This window comes from Triticum urartu, chromosome 2 (assembly GCF_003073215.2).
Source record: "Triticum urartu cultivar G1812 chromosome 2, Tu2.1, whole genome shotgun sequence".
Lineage (NCBI taxonomy): Eukaryota > Viridiplantae > Streptophyta > Magnoliopsida > Poales > Poaceae > Triticum > Triticum urartu.
The window spans coordinates 610897745-610923160 of record NC_053023.1 but is presented as its reverse complement, the minus strand read 5'-3'; the positions used below and the strand labels follow the sequence as shown (position 1 = coordinate 610923160).

General features: G+C 54.3%; 1 pseudogene; it reads left to right on the top strand.

Moving 5' to 3' along the window:
* Positions 1-22675, top strand: LOC125537494 (annotated as a pseudogene).
* Positions 22676-25416: the final 2741 nt, after the last annotated feature.

Here is a 25416-nt window from a genome sequence, read left to right as displayed (position 1 = left end):
ATGGCCTCCGCTGGCGCTGATGAGTCGAGCAACGTCATGACGAGGGGCGGCTCCACCTACCGCCACGACGACCGCACGGGCTCTGAGTCCGGCGGGGCGGGCAGCCGTCCGTCGCCCCAGCACAAGCGTGTATGCGGCCCCGGCGATCTCCTCTTCAGACACGTCCCGTTCGTCGCCGCCGGCTCTGCAGGTCCGTCCTCTCCTCAACACCATCACCAACGCTACACTAGGCAGCACTACGATCCGGCAACGACATGGAAGCCCCAGCCTGTTGTTGAGAGCCCGGTTTTCAAGAACACAACGATAGTAAATATGATGAGGCGCATGAACTACGAGGTCTGGTCCGGCTCTGGCCTCGGCAAGCACGGCCAGGGCATCACATCTCCTGTGAAGGTGGTGAAGCGGCCAGAGAGCGCTGGTTTCGGTACGGTCGGCGCCGAGGGACAAGGATCATACAACAACGGACTTCCCAACAAGGTCCCGGAAACCTTGCCGACCAAATGGGGAGCTGACCAGTGCACGGACGAAATCTCTCAAGCGGTCTACAACGACTGGGATATGGGCGACACCAACGGATCGTGGCAGCAAGGCCGGGAGTTCTGTGAGAAAATCCTCGCTGAAGTGCGGGTGCTGCAAGATGGTGCCCAGGACGAGGCGAGCATATGGTGGTGGACGCGGCGGAGGTGATCATCACGGTCGTGACGCTGGTGCACGAGAAAAGTGCATCGGGAGAGCTGACGGCGGGCAACCTCATCTTGGAGTTTTCAAGGCTGAGGAAGAAGTTCCCAGAGGAGTACCAGGCATACTGCCTCGCGAACATGGCGGGCGTGCTCGTGGCGCCACTCATTCGCCCGGTGCTCCAAAGGTGGCAACCTCGATGGGACCCGGCCATGTGGCTGGACGTGTTCATCTTCCTGAAGAATTCACTGGACGACGGGTCGGCCATGTCGCCGTACACGGAGCTCGTCTACGACACGGTGGTTCCGGCTATCCAGGCATCGGAGTTCAAGGCCACGGACTCCGAGCGGATGCGCCGCTTCCTGGCGTAGTGGAAGGACACGCCACTACCAGAAAAACTGGGGTTGCCGACGATCAAATCTATGCCGACGGCCCCCGTCGGCATCTATGGACCTATGCCCACGGCCAAGGATAGGCCGTAGGCGTAGAATAGCCGTCGACATACATCCATCTATGACGACGGGGCCGTTGCCATAGACGAGGCCGTCGGGACCGCCCGAGCTACGCCTACGGGGCCCGTCGGCATAGGACAAGCCGTCGGCATAGCCCGGGCTCACCTGCCCGGTCAGCGCTGACCATTTGACGGCGTTGATCCTACGCCGACGGGCAGTAACGGCGGCCGTCGGCATATCTATGGCAGAGGTATGCCTACGGCATAGGCCCTCTGCCACGTCAACGATCCGTGTGCCACGCCACGTCATCGATCCGTGTGTGCACAGATATGCCGACGGCCTTGCCGTCGGCATATGTTTACTTTACTTAATTTTTTATTTTTACTTTGGTTATCTGTGGCAGATGTATGCCTACGGCACAGCCGTCGGCATAGGCCCCTTCGCCATGTCATCGATCCGTGTGCCACGCCACATCATCGATCCGTGGGACAACCTCCGTCATCGATCCATGTATTTTACTTTATTTTTTTATTTTTACTTTGTTTTGTTATTTTTACTTTATTTTAGTTTTTGCTTTTGCCTAAAATAATTATGCCTTATCTAAAAAAACATGCCGATGGTATATCGATTGCCCCCCGTTACGAACGTCGCTATCGCCGTGTCACGGAGGGGGGAAACGATCGACACGGAAGGAATTCTGGTTGGTGGGTGGATTCAGGGTGTAGCTATGTCACCGAAACATCGCACGGGCCCCGATGCATATGTGAAAGTGTTCATGCATGCGTAGACGCCCGTCTTAGGGCTCCGGGGTGTGCCCTGCCTCACGGACGGTGCTGCCGCCGGCACCAGGAGGGGGGAAACAGACGCGTGGGGTCTACACGGAGGGGATCTTGCTGTGGGTCTGGCCCGGATGTTGCTCCAAAGTGTTCCTATGGGCTGACCTAACACAACCGGGAGGGGAGGTCCACTGGTCAAAGCCCGTCCGTGCAAAGTCAAAGGGCAAGATCCCGTGGTCAAACGCAACAGGGTTAGGCGGGACGGGGGCACTGGGGGTAGCAATGCCACCGGAGCGTCGCACCGGGCCCTCATACATGCGGGGTGGTGTGGTGGCATGTCCGAAGAGGCGGGACGCATCTCCAGTGCGTGGCCCCCCTCACGGACGGCGATGACACGGTAGTAGACGTTCTGCGGTAACGATGCGGCGTCAATATTACTAAATACTCGGAGCGTGATAAAATCAAGAGTTTTTTTTTTTGCACGACGTGGGCACATGTGCTATAGGAACGATGGTATTTTTTCATAATTTTTGGTGATGGAGAAGTATCCGAAAAATTCCCTCCACGCGGATTGCCCTTCGCGTGTCTACGGCTGTGGCCGGTGGCCTCCGGGGGCTAGCATGCTGCCAAATCTTGCGTAGGCGGCCTCTCACAAGTCTGGAAGTGTTGTGGCGGTTGCAAACACCCGGCACGCGTGTCCGGGGTGTGCCCCCCCTCACGGACGGCGCTGCCGCCGGCACTTGGAGGGGGGAAACGGACGCGTGGGGTCTACACGGAGGGGATCTTGCTGTGGGTCTGGCCCGGATGTTGCTCCAAAGTGTTCCTATGGGCTGACCTAACACAACCGGGTGGGGAGGTCAACTGGTCAAAGCCCGTCCGTGCAAAGTCAAAGGGCTAGATCCCGTGGTCAAACGCTACAGGGTTAGGCGGGACGGGGGCACTGGGGGTAGCAATGCCACCGGAGCATCGCACCGGGCCCTCATACATGCGGGGTGGTGTGGTGGCATGTCCGAAGAGGCGGGATGCATCTCCGGTGCATGCCCCCCCCCTCACGGACGGCGATGACACGGTAGTAGACGTTCTGCGGTAATGATGCGGCGTCAATATTACTAAATACTCGCAGCGCGATAAAATCATGAGTTTTTTTGCATGACGTGGGCACATGTGCTATAGGAACAATGGTATTTTTTCATAATTTTTGGTGATGGAGAAGTATCCGAAAAAATTCCCTCTACGCGGATTGCCCTTCACGCGTCTACGGTTGTGGCCGGCGGCCTCCGGGGGCTATCATGCCGCCAAATCTTGCGTAGGCGGCCTCTCACAAGTCTGGAAGTGTTGTGGCGGTTGCAAACGCCTGGCACGCGTGTCCGGGGTGTGCCCCCCACACGGACGGCGCTGCCGCCGGCACCTGGAGGGGGGAAACGGACGCATGGGGTCTACACGGAGGGGATCTTGCTGTGGGTTTGTCCCGGATGTTGCTCCAAAGTGTTCCTATGGGCTGACCTAACACAACCGGGTGGGAATGTCCACTGGTCAAAGCCCGTCCATGCAAAGTCAAAGGGCTAGATCCCGTGGTCAAACGCTACAGGGTTAGGCGGGACGGCGGCACTGGGGGTAGCAATGCCACCGGAGCGTCGCACCGGGCCCTCATACATGCGGGGTGGTGAGGTGGCATGTCCGAAGAGGCGGGACGCGTCTCCGGTGCGTGGCCCCCCCTCACGGACGGCGATGACACGGTAGTAGACGTTCTGCGGTAATGATGCGGCGTCAATATTACTAAATACTCGGAGCGCGATAAAATCATGAGTTTTTTTGCACGACGTGGGCACATGTGCTATAGGAACGATGGTATTTCTTCATAATTTTTGGTGATGGAGAAGTATCCGAAAAATTCCCTCTACGCGGATTGCCCTTCAGCGCGTCTAACGGCTGTGGCCGGCGGCCTTGGGCTAGCATGCCGCCAAATCTTGCGTAGGCGGCCTCTCACAAGTCTGGAAGTGTTGTGGCGAGTTGCAAACGCCCGGCACGCGTGTCCGGGGTGTGCCCCCTCACGGACGGCGCCGCCGCCGGCACCTGGAGGGGGGAAACGGACGCGTCGGGTCTACACGGAGGGGATCTTGCTGTGGGTCTGGCCCGGATGTTGCTCCAAAGTGTTCCTATGGGCTGACCTAACACAACCAGGGGGAGAGGTCCACTGGTCAAAGCCCGTCCGTGCAAAGTCAAAGGGCTAGATCCCGTGGTCAAACGCTACAGGGTTAGGCGGGATGGGGGCACTGGGGGTAGCAATGCCACCGGAGCATCGCACCGGGCCCTCATACATGCGGTGTGGTGTGGTGGCATGTCCGAAGAGGCGGGACGCGTCTCCTAGGGCGTGGCCCCACCTCACGGACGGCGATGACACGGTAGTAGACGTTCTGCGGTAACGATGTGGCGTCAATATTACTAAATACTCGGAGCGCGATAAAATCATGAGTTTTTTGCACGACGTGGGCACATGTGCTATAGGAACGATGGTATTTTTTCATAATTTTTGGTGATGGAGAAGTATCCGAAAAATTCCCTCTACGCGGATTGCCCTTCGCGCGTCTACCGCTGTGGCCGACGCCTCCGGGGGCTAGCATGCCGCCAAATCTTGCGTAGGTGGCCTCTCACAAGTCTGGAAGTGTTGTGGCGGTTGCAAACGCCAGGCACGCGTGTCCGGGGTGTGCCCCCCTCACCACGGCGCTTTCACCGGCACTTGGAGGGGGGAAACGGACGCGTGGTCTACACGGAGGGGATCTTGCTGTGGGTCTGGCCCGGATGTTGCTCCAAAATGTTCCTATGGGCTGACCTAACACAACCGGGTGGGGAGGTCCACTGGTCAAAGCCCGTCCGTGCAAAGTCAAAGGGCTAGATCCCGTGGTCAAACGCTACAGGGTTAGGCGGACGGGGGCACTGGGGGTAGCAATGCCACCGGAGCGTCGCACCGGGCCCTCATACATGCGGGGTGGTGTGGTGGCATGTCCGAAGAGGCGGGACGCGTCTCCGGTGCGTGCCCCCCCTCACGGACGGCGATGACACGGTAGTAGACGTTCTGCGGTAACGATGCGGCGTCAATATTACTAAATACTCGGAGCGCGATAAAATCATGAGTTTTTTTGCACGACGTGGGCACATGTGCTATAGGAACGATGGTATTTTTTCATAATTTTTGGTGATGGAGAAGTATCCGAAAAATTCCCTCTACGCGGATTGCCCTTCGCGCGTCTACGGCTGTGGCCGGCGGCCTCCGGGGCTAGCATGCCGCCAAATCTTGCGTAGGCGGCCTCTCACAAGTCTGGAAGTGTTGTGGCGGTTGCAAACGCCCGGCACGCGTGTCCGGGGTGTGCCCCCCTCACGGACGGCGCCGCCGCCGGCACCTGGAGGGGGGAAACGGACGCGTCGGGTCTACACGGAGGGGATCTTGCTGTGGGTCTGGCCCGGATGTTGCTCCAAAGTGTTCCTATGGGCTGACCTAACACAACCGGGTGGGGAGGTCCACTGGTCAAAGCCCGTCCGTGCAAAGTCAAAGGGCTAGATCCCGTGGTCAAACGCTACAGGGTTAGGCGGGACGGGGGCACTGGGGGTAGCAATGCCACCGGAGCATCGCACCGGGCCCTCATACATGCGGGGTGGTGTGGTGGCATGTCCGAAGAGGCGGGACGCGTCTCCGGGGCGTGGCCCCCCCTCACGGACGGCGATGACACGGTAGTAGACGTTCTGCGGTAACGATGCGGCGTCAATATTACTAAATACTCGGAGCGCGATAAAATCATGAGTTTTTTTGCACGACGTGGGCACATGTGCTATAGGAACGATTGGTTTTCATAATTTTTGGTGATGGAGAAGTATCCGAAAAATTCCCTCTACGCGGATTGCCCTTCGCGCGTCTACGGCTGTGGCCGCGGCCTCCGGGGGCTAGCATGCCGCCAAATCTTGCGTAGGCCTCTCACAAGTCTGGAAGTGTTGTGGCGGTTGCAAACGCCAGGCACGCGTGTCCGGGGTGTGCCCCCCTCACGCACGGCGCTTTCACCGGCACTTGGAGGGGGGAAACGGACGCGTGGGGTCTACACGGAGGGGATCTTGCTGTGGGTTTGCCCGGATGTTGCTCCAAAGTGTTCCTATGGGCTGACCTAACACAACCGGGTGGGGAGGTCCACTGGTCAAAGCCCGTCCGTGCAAAGTCAAAGGGCTAGATCCCGTGGTCAAACGCTACAGGGTTAGGCGGGACGGGGGCACTGGGGGTAGCAATGCCACCGGACCGTCGCACCGGGCCCTCATACATGCGGGGTGGTGTGGTGGCATGTCCGAAGAGGCGGGACGCGTCTCCGGGGCGTGGCCCCCCCTCACGGACGGCGATGACACGGTAGTAGACGTTCTGCGGTAACGATGCGGCGTCAATATTACTAAATACTCGGAGCGCGATAAAATCATGAGTTTTTTTGCACGACGTGGGCACATGTGCTATAGGAACGATGGTATTTTTTCATAATTTTTGGTGATGGAGAAGTATCCGAAAAATTCCCTCTACGCGGATTGCCCTTCACGGCGTCTACGGCTGTGGCCGGCGGCCTCCGGGGGCTAGCATGCCGCCAAATCTTGCGTAGGCGGCCTCTCACAAGTCTGGAAGTGTTGTGGCGGTTGCAACGCCCGGCACGCGTGTTCGAGGTGTGCCCCCTCACGGACGGCGCTGCCGCCGGCACCTGGAGGGGAAACGATGCGGTCTACACGGAGGGGATCTTGCTGTGGGTCTGGCCCGGATGTTGCTCCAAAGTGTTCCTATGGGCTGACCTAACACAACCGGGTGGGGAGGTCCACTGGTCAAAGCCCGTCCGTGCAAAGTCAAAGGGCTAGATCCCGTGGTCAAACGCTACAGGGTTAGGCGGGACGGGGGCACTGGGGGTAGCAATGCCACCGGAGTCGCACCGGGCCCTCATACATGCGGGGTGGTGTGGTGGCATGTCCGAAGAGGCGGGACGCGTCTCCGGTGCGTGGCCCCCCCTCACGGACGGCGATGACACGGTAGTAGACGTTCTGCGGTAACGATGCGGCGTCAATATTACTAAATACTCGGAGCGCGATAAAATCATGAGTTTTTTTGCACGACGTGGGCACATGTGCTATAGGAACGATGGTTTTTTCATAATTTTTGGTGATGGAGAAGTATCCGAAAAATTCCCTCTACGCGGATTGCCCTTCGCGCGTCTACCGCTGTGGCCGACAGCCTCCGGGGGCTAGCATGCCGCCAAATCTTGCGTAGGTGGCCTCTCACAAGTCTGGAAGTGTTGTGGCGGTTGCAAACGCCAGGCACGCGTGTCCGGGGTGTGCCCCCCTCACGCACGGCGCTTTCACCGGCACTTGGAGGGGGGAAACGGACGCGTGGGGTCTACACGGAGGGGATCTTGCTGTGGTTGTCCCGGATGTTGCTCCAAAGTGTTCCTATGGGCTGACCTAACACAACCGGGTGGGGAGGTCCACTGGTCAAAGCCCGTCCGTGCAAAGTCAAAGGGCTAGATCCCGTGGTCAAACGCTACAGGGTTAGGCGGGACGGGGGCACTGGGGGTAGCAATGCCATCGGAGCGTCGCACCGGGCCCTCATACATGCGGGGTGGTGTGGTGGCATGTCCGAAGAGGCGGGACGCGTCTCCGGGGCGTGGCCCCCCCTCACGGACGGCGATGACACGGTAGGTAGACGTTCTGCGGTAATGATGCGGCGTCAATATTACTAAATACACGGAGCGCGATAAAATCATGAGTTTTTTTGCACGACGTGGGCACATGTGCTATAGGAACGATGGTATTTCTTCATAATTTTTGGTGATGGAGAAGTATCCGAAAAATTCCCTCTACGCGGATTGCCCTTCACGCGTCTACAGCTGTGGCCGGCGGCCTCTGGGGGCTAGCATGCCGCCAAATCTTGCGTAGGCGGCCTCTCACAAGTCTGGAAGTGTTGTGGCGGTTGCAGACGCCCGGCACGCGTGTTCGAGGTGTGCCCCCCATCACGGACGGCGCTGCCGCCGGCACCTGGAGGGAGGAAACGTATGCGTGGGGTCTACACGGAGGGGATATTGCTGTGGGTCTGTCCCGGATGTTGCTCCAAAGTGTTCCTATGGGCTGACCTAACACAACCGGGTGGGGAGGTCCACTGGTCAAAGCCCGTCCGTGCAAAGTCAAAGGGCTAGATCCCGTGGTCAAACGCTACAGGGTTAGGCGAGACGGGGGCACTGGGGGTAGCAATGCCACCGGAGCATCGCACCGGGCCCTCATACATGCGGGGTGGTGTGGTGGCATGTCCGAAGAGGTGGGACGCGTCTCCAGTGCGTGGCCCCCCCTCACGGACGGCGATGACACGGTAGTAGACGTTCTGCGGTAACGATGCAGCGTCAATACTACTAAATACTCGGAGCGCGATAAAATCATGAGTTTTTTTGCACGACATGGGCACATGTGCTATAGGAACGATGGTGTTTTTTCATAATTTTTCATGATGGAGAAGTATCCGAAAAATTCCCTCTACGCGGATTGCCCTTCGCGCGTCTACCGCTGTGGCCGACAGCCTCCGGGGGCTAGCATGCCGCCAAATCTTGCGTAGGTGGCCTCTCACAAGTCTGGAAGTGTTGTGGCGGTTGCAAACGCCAGGCACGCGTGTCCGGGGTGTGCCCCCCTCACGCACGGCGCTTTCACCGGCACTTGGAGGGGGGAAACGGACGCGTGGGGTCTACACGGAGGGGATCTTGCTGTGGGTTTGTCCCGGATGTTGCTCCAAAGTGTTCCTATGGGCTGACCTAACACAACCGGGTGGGGAGGTCCACTGGTCGAAGCCCGTCCGTGCAAATTCAAAGGGCTAGATCCCGTGGTCAAACGCTAGAGGGTTAGGCGGGACGGCGGCACTGGGGGTAGCAATGCCACCGGAGCGTCGCACCGGGCCCTCATACATGCGGGGTGGTGAGGTGGCATGTCCGAAGAGGCGGGACGCGTCTCCGGTGCGTGGCCCCCCCTCACGGACGGCGATGACACGGTAGTAGACGTTCTGCGGTAATGATGCGGCGTCAATATTACTAAATACACGGAGCGCGATAAAATCATGAGTTTTTTTGCACGACGTGGGCACATGTGCTATAAGAACGATGGTATTTTTTCATAATTTTTGGTGATGGAGAAGTATCCGAAAAATTCCCTCTACGCGGATTGCCCTTCACGCGTCTACGGCTGTGGCCGGCGGCCTCCGGGGGCTAGCATGCCGCCAAATCTTGCGTAGGCGGCCTCTCACAAGTCTGGAAGTGTTGTGGCGGTTGCAGACGCCCGGCACGCGTGTTCGAGGTGTGCCCCCCATAACGGACGGCGCTGCCGCCGGCACCTGGAGGGAGGAAACGGATGCGTGGGGTCTACACGGAGGGGATCTTGCTGTGGGTCTGTCCCGGATGTTGCTCCAAAGTGTTCCTATGGGCTGACCTAACACAACCGGGTGGGGAGGTCCACTGGTCAAAGCCCGTCCGTGCAAAGTCAAAGGGCTAGATCCCGTGGTCAAACGCTACAGGGTTAGACGGGATGGGGGCACTGGGGGTAGCAATGCCACCGGAGCATCGCATCGGGCCCTCATACATGCGCGGTGGTGTGGTGGCATGTCCGAAGAGGCGGGACGCGTCTCCGGTGTGTGGCCCCCCCTCACGGACGGCGATGGCACGGTAGTAGACGTTATGTGGTAACGATGTGGCGTCAATATTAGTAAATACTCGGAGCGCGATAAAATCATGAGTTTTTTTGCACGACGTGGGCACATGTGCTATAGGAATGATGATATTTTTTCATAATTTTTGGTGATGGAGAAGTATCCGAAAAATTCCCTCTACGCGGATTGCCCTTCGCGCGTCTACAGCTGTGGCCGACAGCCTCCCAGGGCTAGCATGCCGCCAAATCTTGCGTAGGCGGCCTCTCACAAGTCTGGAAGTGTTGTGGCGGTTGCAAACGCCCGGCACGCGTGTTCGAGGTGTGCCCCCCATCACGGACGGCGCTGCCGCCGGCACCTGGAGGGAGGAAACGGATGCGTGGGGTCTACACGGAGGGGATCTTGCTGTGGGTCTTTCCCGGATGTTGCTCCAAAGTGTTCCTATGGGCTGACCTAACACAACCGGGTGGGGAGGTCCACTGGTCAAAGCCCGTCCGTGCAAAGTCAAAGGGCTAGATCCCGTGGTCAAACGCTACAGGGTTAGACGGGACGGGGGCACTGGGGGTAGCAATGCCACCGGAGCGTCGCATCGGGCCCTCATACATGCGCGGTGGTGTGGTGGCATGTCCGAAGAGGCGGGACGCGTCTCCGGTGCGTGGCCCCCCCTCACGGACGGCGATGGCACGGTAGTAGACGTTATGCGGTAACGATGTGGCGTCAATATTACTAAATACTCGGAGCGCGATAAAATCATGAGTTTCTTTGCACGACGTGGGCACATGTGCTATAGGAACGATGGTATTTTTTCATAATTTTTGGTGATGGAGAAGTATCCGAAAAATTCCCTCTACGCGGATTGCCCTTCGCGCGTCTACAGCTGTGGCCGACAGCCTCCGGGGGCTAGCATGCCGCCAAATCTTGCGTAGGCGGCCTCTCACAAGTCTGGAAGTGTTGTGGTGGTTGCAAACGCCCGGCACGCGTGTCCGAGGTGTGCCCCCCCTCACGGACGGCGCTGCCGCCGGCACCTGGAGGGGGGAAACGGACACGTGGGGTCTACACGGAGGGGATCTTGCTGTGGGTCTGTCCCGGATGTTGCTCCAAAGTGTTCCGATGGGCTGACCTAACACAACCGAGTGGGGAGGTCCATTGGTCAAAGCCCGTCCGTGCAAAGTCAAAGGGCTAGATCCCGTGGTCAAACGCTACAGGGTTAGGCGGGACGGAGGCACTGGGGGTAGCAATGCCACCGAAGCGTCGCACCGGGCCCTCATACATGCGGGGTGGTGTGGTGGCATGTCCGAAGAGGCGGGACGCGTCTCCGGTGCGTGGCCCCCCCTCACGGACGGCGATGACATGGTAGTAGACGTTCTGCAGTAACGATGCGGCGTCAATATTACTAAATACTCGGAGCGCGATAAAATCATGAGTTTTTTTGCACGACGTGGGCACATGTGCTGTAGGAACGATGGTATTTTTTCATAATTTTTGGTGATGGAGAAGTATCCGAAAAATTCCCTCTACGCGGATTGCCCTTCGCGCGTCTACCGCTATGGCCGACAGCCTCCGGGGGCTAGCATGCTGCCAAATCTTGCGTAGGCGGCCTCTCACAAGTCTGGAAGTGTTGTGGCGGTTGCAAACGCCCGGCACGCGTGTCCGGGGTGTGCCCCCCTCACGGACGGCGCTGCCGCCGGCACCTGGAGGGGGGAAACGGACACGTGGGGTCTACACGGAGGGGATCTTGCTGTGGGTCTATCCCGGATGTTGCTCCAAAGTGTTCCTATGGGCTGACCTAACACAACCGGGTGGGGAGGTCCATTGGTCAAAGCCCGTCCGTGCAAAGTCAAAGGGCTAGATCCCGTGGTCAAACGCTACAGGGTTAGGCGGGACGGGGGCACTGGAGGTAGCAATGCCACCGGAGCGTCACACCGGGCCCTCATACATGCGGGGTGGTGTGGTGGCATGTCCGAAGAGGCGGGACGCGTCTCCGGTGCGTGGCCCCCCCTCACGGACGGCGATGACACCGTAGTAGACATTCTGCGGTAACGATGCGGCGTCAATATTACTAAATACTTGGAGCGCGATAAAATCATGAGTTTTTTTGCACGACGTGGGCACATGTGCTATAGGAACGATGGTATTTTTTCATAATTTTTGGTGATGGAGAAGTATTCGAAAAATTCCCTCTACGAGGATTGCCCTTCGCGCGTCTACGGCTGTGGCCGGCGGCCTTCGGGGGCTAGCATGCCACCAAATCTTGCGTAGGCGGCCTCTCACAAGTCTGGAAGTGTTGTGGCAGTTGCAAACGCCCAGCACGCGTGTCCGGGGTGTGCCCCCCCTCACGGACGGCGCCGCCACCGGCACCTGGAGGGGGGACACGGATGCGTGGGGTCTACACGGAGGGGATCTTGCTGTGGGTCTGGCCCGGATGTTGCTCCAAAGTGTTCCTATGGGCTGACCTAACACAACTGGGTGGGGAGGTCCACTGGTCAAAGCCCGTCCGTGCAAAGTCAAAGGGGTAGATCCCGTGGTCAAACGCTACAGGGTTAGGCGGGATGGGGGCACTGGGGGTAGCAATGCCACCGGAGCGTCGCGCCGGGCCCTCATACATGCGGGGTGGTGTGGTGGCATGTCCGAAGAGGCGGGACGCGTCTCCGGGGCGTGGCCACCCCTCACGGATGGCGATGACACGGTAGTAGACGTTCTGCGGTAACAATACGGCAGAGGTGGAACGTCTACTACTGTGTCATCGCCGTCCGTGAGGGGGGGCCACGCCCCGGAGACGCGTGCCGCCTCTTCGGACATGCCACCACACCACCCCGCATGTATGAGGGCCCGGTGCGACGCTCCGGTGGCATTGCTACCCCCCCCCCCCAATGCCCCCGTCCCGCCTAACCCTGTAGCATTTGACCACGGGATCTAGCCCTTTGACTTTGCACGGACGGGCTTTGACCAGTGGACCTCCCCACTCGGTTGTGTTAGGTCATCCCATAGGAACACTTTGGAGCAACATCCGGGCCAGACCCACAGCAAGATCCCCTCCGTGTAGACCCAACCCGTCCGTTTCCCCCCTCCAGGTGCCGGCGGCGGCGCCGTCCGTGAGGGCGGGCACACCCCGGACACGCGTGCCGCCTCTTCGGACATGCCACCACACCACCCCGCATGTATGAGGGCCCGGTGCGACGCTCCGGTGGCATTGCTCCCCCCAGTGTCCCCATCCCGCCTAACCCTGTAGCGTTTGACCACGGGATCTAGCCCTTTGACTTTGCACGGACGGGCTTTGACCAGTGGACCTCCCCACCCGGTTGTGTTAGGTCAGCCCATAGGAACACTTTGGAGCAACATCCGGGCCAAACGCACAGCAAGATCCCCTCCGTGTAGACCCCACGCGTCCGTTTCCCCCCTCCAGGTGCCGGCGGCGGCGCTGTCTCTGAGGGGGGGCACACCCCAGACACGCGTGCTGCCTCTTCGGACATGCCACCACACCACCCCGCATGTATGAGGGCCCGGTGCGACGCTCCGGTGGCATTGCTACCCCCCAGTGTCCCCGTCCCGCCTAACCCTGTAGCGTTTGACCACAGGATCTAGCCCTTTGACTTTGCACAGACGGGATTTGACCAGTGGACCTCCCCACCCAGTTGTGTTAGGTCAGCCCATAGGAACACTTTGGGGCAACATCCGGGCCAGACCCACAGCAAGATCCCCTCCGTGTGGACCCGACGCCTCCATTTCCCCCCTCCAGGTGCCGGCGGCGGCGCCGTCCGTGAGGGGGGCACACCCCAGAGACGCGTGCCGCCTCTTCGGACATGCCACCACACCACCCCGCATGTATGAGGGCCTGGTGCGATGCTCCGGTGGCATTACTACTCCCCCACGGCCCCCGTCCTGCCGTGTAGACCTCACGGGCGTGGCTGCCGCCATGTCCCAGAGGGGGGAAACGGCCACATCGGGCCGACACGGAGGGTATCTTTGGGTGGTTTGGGCCGGAATGGTGTTGGGGGGTGCAGCACATGCCGTAATAAAAAAATAAAAAATAAAAAATGCCGTAACAAAAAAAATAAAAAAAAGCAAAGTATCTATGCCGACGGCTTAGCCGTCGCCACAGCAGCGCACATGTCCACGGATTGATGACGTGGCAAAGGGGCGGGCCTATGCCGACGGCCAGGCCGTCGGCATAGGGCCGATCTTATCCCCTTGCGGTTCGCCCCCACCACCCATTCGCCAGCCATCTCCCACTTCCTCCCCGACCCACACCCGCGCCAACGCCCGCCCTGAGCACGCCACCGCCGGCCCCGAGCCTGCCGCCCCGCGCCGCACCAACCTCGGGCCGCCCCGCCCCGCCCCGAACCCGCCATCGCCAGCGCCTCCCCCGTCTCCCCCACCCACCCGCGGTGCACCGCCGTCCTCCCCGCCCCGCGCCGCGCCGCCGCCTGGATCCGCCCATGCCGCCGTCGTCTCCGCGCGGATCAGCCCGCACCGCCGCTGTATTCGCCCGTCCCGGCCTCCCTCGACACATCCCAATGCGGCCGGCCCTCCCTCCCCCCACCTCCGTCCCCGCCCCGGCGGCCACTTCGTCCGTGCCTGCCCCTCCGCCGCCTGCTCTGGCCCGTCGTCCGTGCCTGCCCCTCCCCCCGAGCCGGCCCTCCCCCATGGTGAGCTCCCTCCCTCCCTCTCTGTAGTTTTTTTTGATAATTTTGTTTTTGTTCATAGTTATGTAACTATATGGATGGATGCATAGTTAGTTGATAGATGATTTGATGATAGTTACAAATGTGAGAAATGCAGGAAAAGCAATTTTTTTAACAAGGGGCATGACGTTAGATGATAGATTTTTTGATGATAGTTGCAAATGTATGATGATTGTTACATGATAGATGATGATGTTAATGATGATAGATGATGATGTTGATGATATATAATGATTTTTTTTGCGGAAGAGATGATATAGGATGCTGATTTTTATGATCTGATGATTGTTAGATGACGATGATGAATATATTGTGATGTACTTAATTATTGTCATGGTGCAGGTTCTGTGGTGTTCCATCTCGGTGGAGTGATCGTCGTAGGAGCTGTTGGTCCCCGGTTGTCCCTCCGGTGTTCGACTACTTCCTCTACAGCCGAGGGTGAGCTGCGAATCATGTGACTAGATTTCATTCTCAAGTCAACTGACATAACCTAGGCGTCTCCCGTCCGAAAGGGTTGCATCGATAAATATGCATTCAATTGCATATTTATCACCGCAGCTCTTTCGGATTGTCCAGCGTTTTCCATGGACAGCCCGAGGATGTGTATATTGGGTATGTTCTCCATGTTCTACCCCGTTCCGAGACAGGATTTCGGCGCCGCCTCCCCATTGTTCTCTGGAGCACATTCTCTCGGCTATTTTCTGAGACGTGTATCTCGAGAACAGCGGGGAGGTGCTGCCGAAATTTTGTCTCGGAACGGGGTAGAATGGAGAACGTACTCAATCTACACATCCTCGGGTGGGATTAGGACCCATCTTTACCTATTAGAGATGTAGGTGGATTAAACGCAGTAGAAACTAAAAATTTGATGTGATTAATTTAAGTGAATTCTTAATTATGTTGTGTGGGTTGCAAAAAAGCAGAGGATGGCGGATAATCAGTGGATGTACAGTGGTTTTATTCGTGGGAATGGAGTAACATCAGAGTGGATCGCGAAAACCGATGTGTATTTGAAGGAGATATTCCGTCGTCCAATGAGAATTATCCCACCATGCCCCTGTGCGAGATGTGCCAGACGTCACCGTAGAAATCAGACGGACATGAGTGAGCACCTTCGCACGCACGGATATATGCCAAACTTTGACATGCCGCCGATAAACATAGCCGAGCAGGACCGTGGTAGAGAGGAGGTGATGCGACAACGCATCGATGGATATGAGGACGACGGGGTCAGGGACATGCTAGATGATGTCATTGTTGCAGAAACGGCAAATGCGACACCTTCAGAGAATGAACCGGAGGAGCCGGAGGCAACCGCAAAGGCCTTCTTGGAGGCCTTGGCCTCGTCGAAGAAACCTCTTTATGCGGGTGCAAAAATATCTCAGTTGGATGCCATCTCGCAACTGATTGCAGTCAAGGCTGAGTACGGTTGTAGCCAGAAATGCTTCGAAGCATTCCTGGGAGTATGGGCTAACAGCCTCCCTGAGGGTCATGAACTGCCGAAAAGCATGTACGATACAAAGAAAATCATGAAGGCACTCTCTATGGATTATGGGAAAATAGATGTTTGCCCGAAGAATTTCCTTTTGTTTAGGCACGAGTATGCAGATGAAAAGTACTGTAGGAAGTGCGGTTCGTCTCGATACATTGAGGTGGTCGGTGAGGATGGTGAGAAAAAGCAGCTAACCATCCCCGTTAAGGTTCTTCGGTATCTTGATTTTATAAAAAGACTGCAGCGCCTTTTCATCACGAAGGAGTCTGCCAAAATGATGAAGTGGCACAAGGAAGGTATAAGGTACAATCCAAAAAAAATCGTACATCCATCAGGAGGGGAAGCATGGAAGTCATTCGATGAAGAATACCCCGAGGAAGCAGCCGAGGCTGGGAATGTCAGAATAGCCATACCAGGTGATGGGTTGAATCCATATGGTATGTCGTCCAATCCATACAGCTGCTGGCCTGTGTTTGTAATTCCGCTCAATCTTCCTCCCAGTGCCCTAATGCAACGGAAGACCATGTTCTTGTCGCTCATCATTCCGGGGCCTGACTACCCGGGGAAGCAATTGGGTGTGTTTATGCAGCCGCTTGTGCATGCTTTGCACCATTCTTGGTACTTTCCGAGGTTGACATACAACCGGGATCTGCAGAGAAATTTCTTGATGAAAGTTTGGTTGCACTATTGCATGCATGACTTTCCCGGCTATGCTCTATTCTGCGGATGGTGTACAAGTGGTAAGATGCCATGCCCAGTGTGCATGCAGGCTCTGCGAATGATTTGGCTGAGTAAGGGTGGCAAGTATGTAGCCGTTGACCTGCATCGTCAGTTCCTCCCTCCAGACCATCCAGACAGGGAAGACAAGAAGAACTTCACGAAAGGCCGGGTTGTTCATGAAGTAACCGAGATTCCAACATTTTCGGGGGCAGATGTTCTTGCTCAGCTAAAAGCTCTCAAGCCTAAAGTCAAAGGCAAAGCCAAAGCCAAAGGCTTCGAGGGATATGGTGAGACGCACAACTGGACGCACATTACCCCCTTCTCGCAGCTTCCCTATTTCAAGGACCTCAAACTTCCTTACAATATTGATGTGATGCACAATGAAAAGAATGTGGCAGAGTCCCTTTTCCACACGATCCTCAACATTCCTGATAAGACGAAGGATAACGTAAAAGCTAGAGCCGATCAACAGAGAATTTGTGATAGACCATGCCTGAACATGAAGCCTCCCACAGGCGGTCGAAAAAACTGGTTCAAGCCAGATGCTGACTTTGTCCTTAAACCGCCAGAAATAAAAGAAGTACTTATCTGGCTGAAACAAATTTTGAAGTTCACCGATGGTTATGCATCGAATATAAGTAAGGGAGTCAATATTTCAATGGGCAAAGTGACCGGCCTGAAGAGTCATGACTACCATGTATGGATTGAGCAGATAATGCCGGTGATGGTTCGAGGCTATGTCCCCGAGCATGTCTGGCGAGTGCTTGCCGAGCTTAGCCATTTCTTCCGCACGCTCTGTGCTAAAGAAGTAAGTAAAGAGGTGATTGAAAAATTGCATAAGAAGGCACTGGAGTTGATAGTCAAGCTAGAGAAGATCTTTCCGCCAGGCTTCTTTACTCCGATGACACATCTCATTCTGCACCTTGCGAACGAGGTATTGTTGGGGGGGCCTGTGCAAAATCGCTGGCAGTACGGCCCTGAGAGGCAGAACAAGCATCTCCGACAGAAATGTGGAAACAAAGCTAAGATTGAAACTTCCATGGCTGAGGCAGTTATCCTAGAGCAGGTGTCAGACCTCAGGACATCATACTATCCAGACCACGTTCCCCATCTACATAACAAGGTGCCTTGATACGATATAGAAGAGCCCAAGTATCAACCCAGGCTCGATCTATTCAACGCGCAAGGTGGGAGGGCTGGGGCCTCGAAATCTTATAACATGCCACGACAAGAGTGGGAGGACCTCATGTTCTATATCCTGCACAACATCAAGGAAGTTGAGGAAGTGTGGATGAGGTAATACCACTACACCATTCCTTTATGTCTTCCACATCATCATGTTTCATGTTCACTTAGTCCCGGTCTAACACCGCTTATCTTTTTTTAGTGATTTCATTCAAGAGGAATGGACGGGAGTGAATCCTCCTACGGAGGTGGAGGCACTTACTCTTCTCCGTCATGGAAACCCTGGACGTAAAAATTTTGTTGCTTGGTTCATGGAGAAAGTAATTTTCCACACTCCCCTATTAAATACCTACTTCAACATTTATTAGTTAACTGAACTAATGCACGCAACAATTTCCATTATACTTGTAGGGAAAAGATCCGAACATATCTATGGATGATGAATTGAGATGGGTTTCCATGGGTTTTGACCCTGCCGTCATGACATGTAAAAAGTATGATGTGAATGGGTATCGCTTCCATACAGAGGAGCACCAAAATAGCCGCCCCGATCCCAAAACTATAAATACTGGAGTGTACACCCCTAGTCAAAATTCAGTAGACTACTACGGAAGGGTACAAAATATATACGAGGTTAAATTCCGCCAGGGGCGTGAGACCCTAAGTCTGCCTGTGTTCAAATGCCGATGGTTCGATCCGCGGGAGGGGGTAAAACATACGCCTTCCATTGGTTTGGTCGAAGTTAAACCATCAACCGTCTATGCCGGAGCCGATCTCTTCATTGCGGCTACCCAAGCTACACAAGTATATTATCTGCCTTACCCATGCCAGAAAGTGTATCTAAAGGGTTGGGAAGTTGTGTTCAAGGTGTCGCCACATGGTAAGCTACCAGACCCGAATGAAGACGATTACTACAACATTAACCCCATGACATACGAGGGAGTGTTCTATCAAGAGCAACCTGATGATGATGATGATGATGATGATGATGATGATGTGGTTAGAAACGATGACGCTAGACCATTGGGTGATGATGATGTGGACCCAAACATCCACGATGCACGGAATGATGGTGAGACCATTGTCAATGAAAATGACATACTTATGCTAGAAAAGTTAAACGAAGACGCTGACGACGAGGAAGAGCCTCCACCTCCGTCGGACAACGAAGATGATATGATTGATAGTGATGATGAGACAGACCGAGAAAGAGGTTACAATAGTGATGATTCATATGGGTCTAGCAGATGTACGTTTCAAGTATTTTTTTTCTATAGTTTAGGAATATGCCTTTTTATGCATTTTTATTAATGTGTTTATTATCATGCCTTTTCCTTCATTTCATTAATTTACTAATTGCTTTTTCTCTTTTCAATGCAGGTTCGTGGAACATGGGCAAGGGGAAGGCCGACAGCATGGGTTTCCTACGCAAGGTCATCGGCCTGCCTAGTCAGAGTGGTCGAGCACGTAATCCTCCCTCTCGGCTACTTGATGATGACTCCTCATAGGGAGGTCGAGGGAGAGGTGCCCCTAGAGGAGGAGGGGGCGGGGGAGAGCCTCTAGAGGACGAGGTGCTGGGGGGAGAGCCACTACAGGGGGTCGTGGCCAGAAAGAGCGCACCCTCACCGACTTAGGGGTGTTGTCTTCGAGGCCCTCCTCTAGTGAGGTACCCTCCTCTAGTGAGGTACACTCTAGGGAGGAGGAGGAGGAGGAGGAGGGGGAGGAGGAGGTAGGCGAGGAGGAGGAGGAGGAGGAGGAGGTTGGGGAGGGGGAGGCAGGCGAGGAGGAGGGTGGTGGCAGGGATGATGGTGGTGACGGGAAGGGGGTTGACAAGAAGGGGTGGCTGCGTGGTAATGCAAAGCTACCAAAGCAGGTTCCGGCTACTGAGGAGTAGAAGTGGCTCATTGAGCCCACGGGAAAAGAGTAAGTGGTTCATTATTTTGCTTGTCACATGCTTATTCCGGTTGTTATTTATTTTGCTTATCACATGCTAATAGTTCATTCTTTTGCAGCAACTGGATATATTCTAAAGGGGTCCGTATTCCCAACGGCCTCATCACCGTCTTGCTGAAGTTATACTGGCTGGGGTTGTATTGTCCGGATCCAGTCAGGCAACCGGCTCGTCGGGTTTTGGCCACGAACTGGGACCACTGGGAAGCGGCCCGCCACGCGGACCATGAGACCCATGCCAAGGCCGTGATCACTACTTTCTGGGTGAGTTCTCTTCAGAAGAACAAGTCCATTCTAGTTTCATGAAAATGATTTAACTCATGGCTTCTTCCATTCTTGTTTCATGCATGATTGTAGAAATTCTATCGAGTTCTTCCGGAGCACAGGGCTAGAGCGGACCAGATCGTGCTGCGCCAATGCAAGAAGAAGGCCCGCCAGATGCAGTACGAGGTGCGCTATGTGGCCATCTCCACATACTACCACGACTATCTTGGTGTGAAGATGACCAAGGAAGAAGCGCGGAGGATGGGCATTACCTTGGAGAGGCCCGAGTTCTTGGCGGTAAGTATAAAAGATTTTTCATTATGCTTTCATATATTATGCTTTCATTATGCTTTCATTACCTTGTGGTACATTATGCTTTATGCTTTATGCTTCCATAACACCAATTTGGACACACCTACATGCCATTATGCTTTTATTATGTAGGTGTGTCCAAATTGGTGTTATGGAAAAGACGAGTCCTGGGCGGCATTGGTGGATCTTTGGTGTGATGAGGCTGGAGCCTGGGCGGCTATGAGAACCAAAAATAAGGCTAACCGAGGGACGGAGGGAGTACATGCTCAGGGAAACCGAAACCACTATCTCCACAAGGCAGTTAATGTATGACTAACCCCATTAAACATTCTTCTTCTTCTATTTACCATCACTTTCTTATGTATGACTAACCTCTGTTTGGTGGTGCAGGAGGAGAAACTGAAGCGGCCGCTCTAACACATGCAGGCATGGGAGATCGCCCATACGCGGAAGGACCCCAAGCCTGGCGAGCCCAAGTACTACAGCAAGAAGACCGCAGGGAGGAAGAAGGCCTACTCCAAAGCGTATCTGAAGTTACATCCTGACACACCTGACCCCGTTGTGGTGCCTCTGGACGACATGGCGGTGGTGAGGATGGGGCCCAAGGAGCACGGTCGGGAGGCGGTTCTCGATGCTGTGATCACTCCTAGTATCTCCTACACACAGCTTCGTCGGATCGACCCAAGCCTGAGCCAGCGCACGAGCCAGCCAGTGACCAGTACACAGTCCCTCTTTCAGGAGCAACAATCTGTAAGTATTTTCCCTCTTATCTTCATTGCTCACTTTATTTTCCGCATTTAGTAGTTTTATGAGTTCCATCATGTCATACCGTAGGCCTACCTGGAGTACACACGCCAGGAGACCATGGCGTGGCATCAGAGGCTTTATGAACACCAAGTGCAGAGGGATAGCCAGACGCAGCAGGCTTTTCAGGATATGGCGGCCGGCAGGTGTCCTCAGTTCCCTCCAGCACAATGCCCTCCAGCACAACCAGTGCTGATGAGCTTTGAGGAGTTTGTGGCACAGAACACTGGCCCCTCGCCGGTTAGTTCATCCCCAATCTATTCACCCAAAGCATGTCATGCCTTTCAACACAGTCATATATCCCGTGCATATGTCCTTTCAACATCCAGGGAAGAGGTGGATCTACCATTGGCGGTGGTCTTCGCAGCACTCCGGAGACACTGAGCCCGACCACTCCGATCCACGGAGGCGGGGGCGGAGGTGGAGGCGGAGGCGGTCTTGGCGGTAGCGCTGCCGCTAGCAGTGACGACCTGGGCTTCGGCCGTCTTGGCGGTGACGACCTCCGCGGTGCTCGATGATCCTTGTGTGTGGTGATGATGCTTGAGATGACTTGTGTGTCGTGATGATCATTTAGATGACTTGTGTGCTTCTCTATATGCTTATGCTTATGTTGGTTGTGATGATGTTCATTTAGAGACTTGTGCGTGATGATGCTTATGCATATATTGTTGTGATGGTGCCGGATGATATCCCGTTGTGTTTTATATGTCTATCCCATCATATATATCTGCTGATATGTGCTGTTATTTGAATTGAATTGATTTGAAAACAAACAAAAAAAAGAAAAAGAAAAAGCAAAAGCAAACTATGCCGACGGCTAGGCCGTCAGCATAGAGCTAGCGTGAGCTCCCAGTAGCTGACACGTGGCACCTATGCCGACGGCCTAGCCGCCGGCTTAGTTTAAAAACTGTGCCGATGGCTAGACCATCGGCATAGGCGCCCACGTGTCAGCTACTGGGAGCTCTGTATGAAGGACTATGGCGACGGCCTGGCCGTCGGCTTAGTTTCAAACTATGCCGACGGCCCAGCCGTTGGCATAGCCCTCGTCCACGAGCAGCGGCTGGTCGCCACGTGGCACACCTATGCCGACGGTCGAGCCGTCGGCATAGTTTTTGACTAAGCCGACGGCTAGGCCGTCAGCATAGGGGTGCCATGTGACGACCAGTTGTTGGGCAGACTTGACGGCGGCCGCCGTTAGGCGTGATAGTTGCCGACGGCCGGGGCCGTCGGCATAGATGTACGGCCCCCGTCAGCGTATCATATATGCCGACGGCTTTTCTATGCCGACGGCCTCCCTGGCTGTGCCGACGCATATGTTGCCAACGGCCCTATGCCGACGGGGGCCGTCGGCATAGGTCTATCCCGACGGGACTCAGGCCTATGCCGACGGCCCTGGCCGTCGGCATAGGGGGCGATTCCGGTAGTGCACTGCCTCCTTCCGCCGTGCAGCGCAACCTCGTAGAGCTCGTCATGCCGGAGCTGACCTCCGAAGTGGAGTCATGGGACCCGCAGGATGCCTGGCAGGCCGACTGCTGTCACCTCTTGCTTCGCCCATGGATGCCGCTCGCCGGTCCACTGCTGGAGAGCCTGTGCGTCACCGTGAGAAGCAAGCTCGAGAAGGTGCTGCGGAAATGGGACGACGCCAGCCATGCCTTGCTCTCCAAGTCCAACCTTAACCTGGTGGCGCCCTGGAAGACCATGTTCAGCCCGGCGAGCTAGGAGGAGTTCGTCGACGGGATTGGCGTCATGCGGCACCTGGAACAGCGCCTGCGGAGCCTCCGGATCACGCCGCCGAAGCAGAATGACGATGCGTTCTGTGAGGTGATCATGAAGTGGGCGCCGCTCGCGCGGGCGGAGGACATGGTGCGGCTCCTGGAGGCCGAGTTTTTTGGTAGGTGGCGGCACGTGCTCTGTCACTGGCTGCTGGCCGCGAAACCCGCCACCAGAGAAGCCATCGAGTGGTGCAACGGGTGGGGACGCGCCTTCACGCCGGAGCTGCGTGAGGATGAACGCGTGCATGCTCGCCTTGAGGCTGGCATAGACATGGTCAACCGTGCGGTGCAGGGGCTGGAGATTTAGCGGCCATGATGAAGTTGTGCTGGGCGCTTTTGAACTTCGGATTCTTCTTTTTGTGGGAAACTTCGAATTCTTTTTATGATTACACATATAGTAGTGTAATTTTGTGTGTGTGGGCATATGTTATTTCTTGAGAAAAAATAGAGACATGAATGATCCAGACATCTTATTTACTTCAAAATTCTGCCACTAATGTATGCGTGTGTGGTCAAATCTCAAATGCAAAACACATATTTTCTCTATCAAACTGCAGTATCAAGTTTGAGTACAGATTTTTCTTATGCAAAGTTTTCTTCATTATAGGCATGTATAGCTCAAATCTCAGACCTTGCATACACATTTCAGAAGAAAATGTAAGGCACCAAACAATGCAATGAACTCCTTCCAGAGCAAGTCTTATAGACAAAAAATAGCAGAAAGCAAAAGAGATCGACGCAAGAACCAGAGCAGTCTTGTGATCCCAACTCTAAAGTAACACTTCCACATCAACGAAAATGCATAGGAGCTCTCGGGTGCTACACCCCCCTATATTCAAAAATAATTTAGTAATTCAAAAAAATCAAAAAATCCTGGACCTTTTTATGGAATCAAACCTGACCATGTATTGCACTCATATAAAAAGATTTAAATAGGAAATGACTTTTATTGTATCCGGGGTCAAAGATTTAAATAGGAGATGACTTTTATTGCACTCGTATATATACCCACTCACATATGTACTCCCTCCGTCCGGAATTACTTGTCATTGAAATGGATGAAAATAGATGTATCTAAAACTAAAATACATCTAGATACATCCATATCTATGTCAAGTATTTCCGGGCCGAGGGAGTATAATATTATTACATGCAAATTGTGCTGGGGCTGGAGATTTAGCGGCGCGTGAGAAGGCAGCTCATGACTGGCCATGATAAAGTTGTTCTGGGCGTGGGAAATTCTGCAAAACTATACTTCTGAACTTCGAATTCTTTTTATGATTATTATACATGTGTGTGGGTATATATTATTTCTTGAGAAAAAACAGAGACATATCTGCAAACTTCTAAACTACAAATTCTTTCTATATGATTATACATATAGTATATATTTTGTGTGTATATGGGGGGGGGTATGTGTTATTTGCTGAGAAAAAACAACGACATGATCGACACATCTTGGTCACTGCAAAAGTCTGCAAACTTGGTGAATTAGCTTGTATCGTAATACGTGTGGCGTGTGGCTGCTAATCCTAGAGATTAGCATTGTAATGGTCAAAAGGCGCTGTACCCGACTTCTTTACCACTTCTTAATGCAAATGCGTCTGTCTATTCTAGAGAAAAGAAAAAAAACTGCAATAATGAATGGTCAAATGTCCAGGCAAAAAAAAGTGTGGTCAAATGCAAAACACATAAGTTCTCTCTGTTAAACTGCAATCTCAAGTTTGAGTACAGATTATTCCTATGCAAAGTTTTCTTCATTACAACTTACAAGGCATGTACTGCTTAAATATGAGAGTTTGCATACACATTTCAGAAGAAAATATACGGCACCAAGCAATAAAATTCCTTCCAGAACGAGACTCATCGACATGAAATAGCAGAAAACGACATCCACATGAGCTGAATTCAGTTGATATCATTTACCATGGGATATTATTAACCATGTCGCAAATACCACCACAAGGGTTGCAAAACATTTTTGCCAATATGATCCTGACTCTAAAGTAACACCGGTGTCATTCCACATTCATATCCACATCCAGATCACTGATATACCATCACTAAAAATTATTAATATTACATTATTCTCAAAAAATTACATTACTATTTACATTTTGTTGCTTGCTTTATCCAATGTATCCAGCTTCATAATCATTACTCTATGCAAACAAGATCAGTCTCATGCTCATGACCTATTTGGATCGAAACCAGTCCGCTGATTTTCTCTAAAACAGATAAACAAGTTGGAGCATTCTTCATTACATGTATTAAGTAGAAAGAAACACTAGTCATTGCCAAATACTCCCTCTGTCTATTTATACAAGGCCACTTGCAACAGGGCATTGTTTTCTCTGAAGTACATTGCTGGATGTCTGGTAAACACTAAACCTGTGGAATTTGTCTGAAATAATAGCAGCTGCAGGAGATGATTACCACCACAGAAACCCTCCATTTTAATAATTTGGAGGGCTGGGAAACTTGCTGAGTTAAGCAGATGTTCACAAATTATTTTTTGCTCATGGATTTCCAGTGCCTGAATCTTTTGAAAGACCTGCGGCTTGCTAGCATGTCAGAATGGCAAGATGCTGAAGTGAAGGGGAATTTGTGGCTTCAGTTTCCTCTCCCATTGTTCCCAAACACAC